The sequence below is a fragment of the Pelecanus crispus genome, chromosome 6 (genome assembly GCF_030463565.1).
Source record: "Pelecanus crispus isolate bPelCri1 chromosome 6, bPelCri1.pri, whole genome shotgun sequence".
Classification (NCBI taxonomy): Eukaryota; Metazoa; Chordata; class Aves; order Pelecaniformes; family Pelecanidae; genus Pelecanus; species Pelecanus crispus.
In genome coordinates, this window is record NC_134648.1 from 21159186 (window position 1) to 21167660 (window position 8475).

General features: G+C 49.4%; 1 protein-coding gene across 1 annotated transcript in view; it reads right to left on the reverse strand.

Annotated features, from left to right (window-relative positions):
* CD151 (CD151 molecule (Raph blood group)) overlaps positions 1 to 3970 on the reverse strand; it is a 38330-nt gene extending 34360 nt beyond the window's left edge. The window contains exon 1 of the mRNA XM_075712188.1: positions 3932 to 3970. The gene's annotated coding sequence lies outside the window, so the exon portion shown is untranslated. The remainder of the gene's footprint in view (positions 1 to 3931) is intronic.
* Between the last annotated feature and the right edge of the window lie 4505 nt (positions 3971 to 8475).

An 8475-nucleotide genomic window follows, 5' to 3' on the forward strand; every position in this document is an offset into this window, starting at 1 on the left:
CGCCTGAAATGCCCCTACCGAGCTGTACAGCACTTTCCCAGCTTGGACTGGAGAGCCATCACCACAACACCAGCAAGAGGAACTCAGGTTAGAAACACAGGCCAAGCTGGTCATACCCAAATGTGGCCCAGACTCCAAAATACACCCCCCACTCTGCCATGCAATGTCAGGAGCACAAAATAGTAATTATCCTCCTGCTCATTCTGCTGAGAGTTTTATTACTGTGCAGCAGCCAGGATGCAGGACTAATAAGACTGACTGAATTCGTTCCCCGGGGTGCCAGGCTGTTGAGATCACAACAGAGGAGTCTGGCAGGCAGGACAGAGCAGAGCACTGGCGAGAGAGGCCCATCAGCAGTGCCGCTATTACAGTGCTGATCCTTGTCAAGAGGGCCCGGCAGTGAACGGTTTTTGTGCCATGGGGAGGGATGGTACGAGGTGTAGAACTAACAAAACACCTCATCTCCCTCCTGCAGCCCTGTTGTTCCTCATTTCTCCCTCCACACCCTGGCTTCAGGCATGGGGCGGCAGGGAAAAGCACATTTATCACAGGTTGGGAAGATGGTCACCATCCTGCGGGAAAGCTCTGCCAAAATGCATGTACAAAAAAGAATGGGAAAATAGGGCGATTTTACAAGCAGTGACATTGTTCATTTCGTTTTGGCTTTGCTGTGGCAAAAGGAAAATCACGTTCAGGGTCTGAAAGGCAGGGTGAACAAGTGAACTGGAAGACCTGGTCTTCACCTTCAGAATCTTGAAGGTTTTTAAACAACCAGGGAGACTAAAGTTTCTGTTCCTCACAGCCAGGGAAGCTGAGACGAGCTGTAATTTCCAGGAGTCACCCTTCCTCAGGCTTTCCATGACCTCAGCTGTCAGTGCACATGCTCAGGGAGAAATGGAGATAAGCCAGTGTTGAGCCCAGGAGCAGAGACAAGAGGTGGGGAGTAGAAGAGCATCTTCTCAGGAGGTTTCAAGAGCAAAACTGAGGTGGCCATTGGAGGTAGTAGTAGTAGACTGGGACAGGAAAAAGCAAAGCTCCCCCTTTTTGTTTTTCAGTCAGTCCATGCACCTTTTATCTTTCTAAGCTTCTGTCTTAAACAGAAAGCACAAGAAAACAGAGAGAGAGCATGATTGCTTTATAAGTGACCAAATCATCCAAACGTCAGACAGGACAGTTTGCCACATACAGGTATACACGGTGATAGAGATGTTACATGTACAAATACATGTAAATACGTATTTTCCTCCTATGCATAACAAGTAGGCCAATGCACTCCTTAGAGCAGAAGCCAAACTTTGTAGAAGCGACAAGTGAATTTACCTGTGGGATGACCCAACTAGAGGAGACACAGCTCACCAGTCAACCCCTTTAGGGCTGTCTCAAGAGCAAGGGAGTTGTTGCCTGGTCTGTGTATGTGCAATGGAAACAGCTAGAGTTGTGCTACAACTATATTGGCTGGGAATAATATAATATGTCTGCTGGAAACTTCCTAGCAGGGAAAGATAGCACTCCCTCAGCCACTCCCACCTAGCATTTTTGCTTGACAAGGGAATACAAGCAGCTTTCTTCCACCCCCTTGCTGAAGAATCTCTCACAAGCATCGTCACAAACTTTCGGAGGCTGCACTGAAAATATCCTTCGCAGAGCCAAGATTTCAGCTGTGTGTGCCTTACTGTACTTGAAGAGAAGCCTCAGAGTCCTGCCCACTTCCAAACTGGTGTTAAGACCTTCCTTCTGCACAAGGGGGCTGGGAAGCTAAAGCACTGGAGAAAAATCTTCTTGGGTTGGTACTCCCTGCTTACTCAGAAGATGGCTTTTGCATTAGATCCAAGAGAAGGAAAGCCACAGCCCCAACTGGGCTGTCAAAGCTCCTCTTACTCAGTGCTCTGCTCTCTGCACTAAGATCAAACCCTCCTTTAACACACCTGCCTTGAGACAGGAGAAAGAAAACTTGACTGTTAAGCTCCCACAAAACATACCGCAGGACGGACTAACCACCTCAGACTCCAGAGTAAAATGACATATCATACATGGGACATTATCTCAAGCACATAGAAAAGGCATGTTTGTATTGTTTACTGGAGTCCACATACAGCAGAGACTGTCAGGACTTTTACCAGGCAACTGAGGGAGTCATTCTCCTCCACTGCAGAAGGACTCCACCAAGAAGGTGAGCCATTATTTTAAAAAAGCCGCAGGCCAATCAATGTATGTGACAGTTTGGAATAAAACATGCTTTTTGTAGAAGTACAGCACACGGACAGAATAACATCCAGGTCAGGAACTCAGAGACATCATCAGGAAACTACACAGCAAGGATGTGATCTCAGGATAGTTACATGGAAGAGCTCAAAAGCTGCCAAATCCTCCGATCTACAAGGACAGCAAGGACATCTGACTCAAAATACTGGCACCTAAGAGCAGCTGTAGCAAACCAGAGCCCAGACCCACCTATGCAAGCCAGCATAGGCTTTGACAGGGACCTGTCACCAGATGCCTCAGGTAAAGCATAAGTGATGCTCCCCGAAACATTGCCCATCTTCCAACAATGTGCAGATCGGGAACTGCCTGTCCTAGGCACACAAACTCCTTCAGAGAATCTAAATATACTGAAACTTTTGCATTGACTTTTCTAGTTTCCATTCAGCTCAGCAACAGCTCAGAAGAGACAGATGCTCTGCTCTCTCCATCACAGGCAGTCATCTTCGGAAGCAGTGAGAGTCCCGCAGGAGGACTGGGATGGACCCTTATCTGACTGATGACACATTAACAGACTCTTCAGCCTCAACAACAGGTGGTAGATATCCCACGCAATGGCCTTGCAGATGGCAAAGGAAACGATTCTGGCAAAAGGGACTTGTTTCAAAACTGTTTCAACAAAATGGCCACCACTGGGCACTACCTCTGATGGGTGACACCATTTTAATTAACCTTGTTCGAACAGACACCACATGAACTCTCAGAGGAAGCCAGGAAGTGCTGTAGGGGGACAAAGGAAGTGAAGCAGCGTAATTTAAGGGATGCTACAGAGTGACCTGAAATAAAGATATGTCATTGCTAAAATTCAACAGGGTACTGCAACAGTTTGATTACAAAAGGATTTTTTTAAATTTGCAGCAGTTTATGTTCTTCATAAGATGACATGGAGCAAAGGCTACTGGGAAAGATTCCTCATGGCAAGCAACACTACGGTGCAACAATAACCCATCACCATCAGCCTGCCATCTCATTCAGCTTCCATAAAATGAAAGAAGCAGAACATCGCCTGGATTTTGTGGTAAACAAGGGCTCGCTCTCCCCCTCCTCTTCCTCCAAGGGTCCTACAAGCCCAACATAAAGGCCAAGTCTTATTTGTACCACATGGAGACTTAACTGAACGAAAGGCAGAGGGAGGTAAATATCGTTTCACAAGATTATGGCAACATTCAGAACACCTTTCCTAACGTGCAAAGCTCCTGCTCCCACCCCCACCTCCCCACCCCCGCAACAGGTTAAAACGCTTTAAAAAAAAAAAAAAAAAAAGCCAAAGCCTAGCCCCTGCGAAGTTGTACAGTGCCACTGGGTGCTGATGGGGAAATAAAGCAGCGCTGCAATCGAGCCGGCCTTCGCTGACCGCAGCCAGGTGCAGACGGGCCAGCTCACGGCCCGGCGGCCAGCGTGCCGCTCGGGAGGGGGCGGCGGCCGAGGCGAGCGCAGACCCTACCTGCAACAAACGGGGCCCCCGGGCAGCGCTTCGCCTCCCCTCTCCCGGGCCGGGCTGTCAGGGGCCGCTGCAGGCAGCACCCGCCGCCGTCCCGGCCCCCCCCCTCCCCGGCTTCTCCCACCCCGCTCCCCCGCCCCGCCGCTTCCCGACGGCCGCGGGGGGACCCGCGCGCCGCGCCCCCGCCCTCCCTCCGCGGGCGGCCGCCATTTCGGGGGCGCCCCGCCTCACCCCTCCGCAGCGAGCCGCGCCGGACCGGAGCGCTCCGCGCCGCCTCACGCCCCGACCTGCCGCGCCGTGAGGGAGGGAAGGCAGCGACAGAGGGAGGGAGGGAGGGCGGGCGGCGCGGCCAGCCCAGCCCGGGACGCCCAGCGGGCGCCTCCCTCCGGCACCCGGGCGCTCACGCACAGCCCGGCCTCGCCCCTTTGCCGCTCTTCCTTTCCTGCAAAACAAAACCCCCCGAAATCCGGCGGGTTGCGAGGTCTGCGGGCTCGGCCGTGTCTGCGGTGCGGTCGCGGAGCGCTCGGCGTTGCTGGTGCCGTGCAACCCTGCCAAAGCCTGCCTCTGGTAGCAGTGGCCACCTGGGCCTCACGCTGGCGTTTCCACTGCCGCAGGCAACACATTACAGCAAACCCGAGCTGAAGCTTCTTTCTCTTTTTTCTTTTTTTTTTTTTTAAAGGCGTCAGTCCTGCTTCTTGTAAGAGTTTTCCATGAAACATCCTGTAAATCAAGATCAAGCCCTGACTGGCACATTGCCTCATCCTTCCATTACCTCATTTCGACTTCAGCCCAAATACCTGTGTGCTAAGAAACTGCCCCGCACAAAGGCTGGTTTCAGAAGAAAGACCCTTGGCCCACTCCCCTCGGCGGCTGAGTGGCCTCGCACAGTTTTTTAGGGGTAGGTGGGAAGAGAGGAGATCTGAGCAGGGAGGGAGGGAAAAGGCCAGTTTAGGGCCTCTTGGGTGCTTGCCTCGACTGCAGCACTTAACCTCCCCTGCCCATGTGCCCAACTCAGAAAATCACTTCATCCTTCCCAATGAGTAAACCAGCTCCTCTCTCCTCAGCCCACGGGGATCCTACCTAAGCTTTAGCTTAGTGCCCCTGGAGAGCCAAGTGATTAAATAGAGCCTTAGGGGACCAGCTCACACTTCAACATCGAGAGGTTTCTTGCAGGGAGCGTGTGTCAGAGCTAGGAGGCAAGAAGAGACACCGGCCCCTACCCCAGGCCCCAGCCCTCCTCGGCAGAGTCCTGGGTAGCCAGCCACACTGGGCAGCTGCCTTCTTGCCGTGTCCAGAGATTTCATGTACAAACAGGAAAGAATGTAACCTCCCGTCCTGGCAGATTTGGGTCAGCAAATGGGCGTGGTTAGGCACAACTGCTGCCTGCACAGCAGTTGTGTGCTTGGGAAAGCCTGCAGGTAAAGGTGAGATATACCGCAGGACCCCAAACCTCCCAATTACTGGAGTAATATATATTTACTGGACATACATGTTTGCCTTGAAAAAAATAATTTTACCTGGTCAGGTCTCCTGTGGACTAGTCATTTCAGAAGACGCACACAGCTACACTTGTGTTTGCAGGATCAGGGCCTTTTAAACCACAGGGCTCGATATGCATATAAAGCACACCTTGCAGGCCTGAAGAGTCTGGAGCAGGATTATTGTAGCTGCGCCAATTGAAATTTCCGTGTGACTCATAAACAGCCAGATAAGTAATGAGCAGACTGATGGCGGCTTAAAGAGCTAACGAAGCTCTGAACTGCAGGACTCTGGATCTATTGGCACTGAGCAGGAGATTTCCAAATAGAGCGTTTAAAGGTGTATAGCGCAAGCTATGAGATACTTTCATACTTGGAGCTTAAGTATTTGGTCAATATATATATGGACTAAGTAATTAACAAGTAAAAAGAGCATGAAAAGACACAAACAGAAGCAGGTGACAGGACACAAAATAATGTGTGAGAAACTGCATGATCCCCATAGCAGGAACTGATTAAATGTGCACAAATGGAAGCTGTCCCTTGGAGTTCAGGCTGCTGGAATAAAGAAGGTAGAAGAAAACAACATCCCAAACCTTTGCAATTCTTGCATTTGTCCTGTGGGAAAGCTTTAAACTTAACACTGTGGCTTAATGCTCACTGTTCAGCCCTATTTTGGCTTTTCAAAGAGATGCTGTCAAGCTAATCCTGTTATGCTTATCCTTAGTGTATTAACATGAAAGAGACAAGTGAAACACAGGGCACAGCGAGGTCCCTTTGCCCGTGTGCAGAGCTTTGTGGGACCATGGCTGCTTATCAGAGCAGCTGGATTTTTCACCTTTACCCCTAGATCTGATTGTATACTGGTGCACTGTTGCATGTGCCAGGATAAGGCTTCCCAGGCTATAGGAAGAGTACTGTCTTGTGATGCAATTCCAAAATGGCTTATGAAGTGTGTGCAAAAAGTCACCTGTCAACTAAAAGATTGCAGACAATATGGTGCAGGAATAAGCCCCTAGGCAGACTCTTTTTTGCATCCTCCCTTGTCTCATACCACCTCACCATTATTTGCCTTTTATTTATGCTGCAGTTTCCAGCAGTCAGTTGCAAAGGGTGGCTGCTCCCAGGGCTTCCATGCAGAGGCAGGAGAGATTCTGACAAAATCAGGGGGATGTTGTAAAATCAGGAATTTTGTGGAAAGTCTGGTCTAGTTTGGGTCTGGTATCAGACAGGTTTAAAAACTAACAACATGCCCCTCTAGACTGTAAGTGTCTGGGTCTTCCAACAGGCCATTTAAAAATTGTGCACAGAGACAACAAAAGACCATCCAGTAATAAAAATCACCCTGGTGCTTACTGTTGTCCAAGTGCAACCTGCTCAAACTCTGTGCCACTTTGTTATGGTTGAAACAGAAGTCCACCCTGTTCCTGCTAAAAAAAAAAAAGATGTTACAATGAGCTACCTGTGCTATCAATTGACAGCAGGGGAAATTAACAATAATTTCTTTGGCCAAAGCTGCAGAGAGATTAGTTCTGTAATGCACGAACAGCCAGCTGGAGCCATGCCAAGGCACAAAGATTAAAAGCAACCAAATTCCTAACTCTAGTGAAAAGGATGCATGGGACATTATTAAAATAAATGTTTAGTTATGCAAATACAGGTACAAGGTAAGAATGTGCCCTCTCTGAAAGCACTACGCTGCCCCAGACACTGGGGAAGCATCTCCCTTTTTTTCCTCCCTGCTCCGCCTTCCCTGATCAGCTGGACTCTGGCTGCTTGAAAGAGGTAAAAAAATAAGACTGGAGATTAATTGCTCCTGCACTGCCTCCAAGACATGGGTTCCTGATCACCACTCTCCTTACTTAAAAACCTCCCGTTTGTACCACCATGGGGGACAGGCTTCTCAGCACTTCCTGAGAAGCGAGAAGGGGAGGTCACGCAACAATCCGCAACTGAAGAAGAGAGGCTGAATCTCCTGCAGCACCTGAAAAAAAAAATCTCTCAACCATTTATAAGACAGCATTTCTTTATTGCCTGTACTCTGCTTGCACACTAAGAAAACATGCTTAAGGTTGCACAATAAAAAACCCCATGTGGTAGTTCTTGCCGTTGCAGTGAGACAGCACTGATAAAGGTAGTACGTAGCCTGACCTGCATTTGTGTCAGCTGTATTTCACACCTTTGTCTTTCATGTGCTGTGTACACAGTGTGGGAGGTGCACATTCAGACCATGTTAGCAGACTGGCTACTGCTCTCTTCTGCAGCAACTTCCCAAATCCTGCTGCTGCAGGTAAGTAAGTGTTAGCATTACTGATGTGCCTCAACCAAAGATGCCAGTTCTTAGTCAGCGCCGCTCCTTATTAACCTGCAACTGGAGCATGATGCAGAGGAATCGACAGCAGCTCCCCCAGCTTGGGTAGTGGGTTTGACCTGTTCAACAGGTGATAATGTCAGTGCTCCTTCAGGCCCACATTGGCTAGAAAGCCAGAAAGCCCTGTCTGTGTTCAGATTACAGGTGCTTTCTGAAAACAGAGAGGATTTCCCTTCCCAAACATTGTTTCTTGCAACACAAGCAGTTCCACTGCAGCACTGCTGGTGTTACTCTAGACTCCACACCAGCAGCCCTGATTCCTTCTGGATCTAACTTTCTGATCCTGTCTCTGGAAGGCATTACTGCAGTTAAACACAGCGTAAACCACAGCCAGCCAGCAGTAAGGACTGAGCAGGAGCTTATTACTTTTAGCTATTCCTTGTAGTCAGGAATCCTGATTTTCCAGAGGGAAACAACTTCTTTCCTATCAGGAGTAAAGAGCACTGGCAGGAACCACAGAAATTCTTTGTAACACTACAGGCTGTAGGTGACTCAGAGTGCTTTTCCTGCATGGGATATTCCCAGAGAAATTTGTGCAATAAACAGACCTTCAGAATAATTGCCTTATCCCAAGAGAGGAAAGACAGTGGATAAATATAGGCCTTCCCTATGCTGCAGGGTTGGGGGGACTGCTTCACAGCCGCAGTATCACGTCTTGCACCTAAATTGTTGAAGTCCAATACAGAAACAGGCTCAAAGAAGAAAGGGAACAGGGCATTACAAAAAAGTCTCACTTAGTCCCACAAGGCTTTAAGAGCAACTGAGCTACAAAACAGAAAGCATCACACCCCAGAGAACACCAGGGGCTTCAATGCCCAGGCACAGCGGCAGCTATGCAGAGAGGCACACTTTTGGGGCCAGTTCCTACCTCAGCCCATGCTTCCCCTCACCCTGCTTTGCCCCACTCCTTAGTGACAAGAAGGTCC